Genomic DNA, 937 nt, shown 5'->3' with positions numbered 1-937 from the left:
CAAGCTGCAAGAATCTCACTAGAGATGGCAGACAATTCAAGAAAACAAGCTTATGGAGTTGTAGAGGATGTTCTGGTAAAAGTTGAAGACCATTACATCCCTGCTGATTTCATAGTCCTAGAGACTGGGAAGTGCATGGATGAATCCATCATCCTTGGCAGACCCTTCCTAGCCACAGCAAAGGCTGTGATTGATGTTGATAGAGGAGAATTGACCATTCAAGTGAATGAAGAATCCTTGGTGTTTAATGCTCAAGGATATCCCTCTGTCACCATGGAGAGGAAGCATGAAGAGCTTCTCTCAAAGCAGAGCCAAACAGAGCCCCCACAGTCAAACTCTAAGTTTGGTGTTGGGAGGCCACAACCAACTTCTAAGTTTGGTGTTGAACCTCCACATTCAAACTCTAAGTTTGGTGTTGGGAGGTTCCAACATTGCTCTGAGTATTTCTAAGGCTCCATGAGAGCCCTCTGTCAAGCTACTGACTTTAAAGAAGCGCTTGTTGGGAGGCAACCCAATGTTATATTTTATCTATTCTCTTTTGTTATTTTATATATTATATTATCTATTTTTCCTTTGTTATTTTTATGTTTTCTGTAGGATGATGATCATGGAAAGTCACAAAATCAATTGAAAAAGGAAAAAGAGAATGAAAAACAGAAAGAAAAACAGCACACCCTGGAGGAGAGCGTGCTGGCGTTTAAACGCCAGTAAGGCTAGCTGTTGGGCGTTTAACGCCCAGTCTGGCACCATTCTAGGCGTTTAACGCCAGAAAGGGGCACCAGACTGGCGTTAAACGCCAGAAAAGGGCAAGAAGCTGGTATTAAACACCAGAAATGGGCACCAGCCCGGCGTTTATCGCCAGAAATGGCTAAAAACGCATTTTTGCATGCCATTTGGTGCAGGGATGACTTTTCCTTGACACCTCAGGATCTGTGGA

The sequence above is a fragment of the Arachis duranensis genome, chromosome 9, assembly GCF_000817695.3.
Source record: "Arachis duranensis cultivar V14167 chromosome 9, aradu.V14167.gnm2.J7QH, whole genome shotgun sequence".
In the NCBI taxonomy this organism is placed as follows: Eukaryota; Viridiplantae; Streptophyta; class Magnoliopsida; order Fabales; family Fabaceae; genus Arachis; species Arachis duranensis.
The sequence above is the reverse complement of the archived record's forward strand: the minus strand, read 5'-3'. Positions refer to the sequence as shown.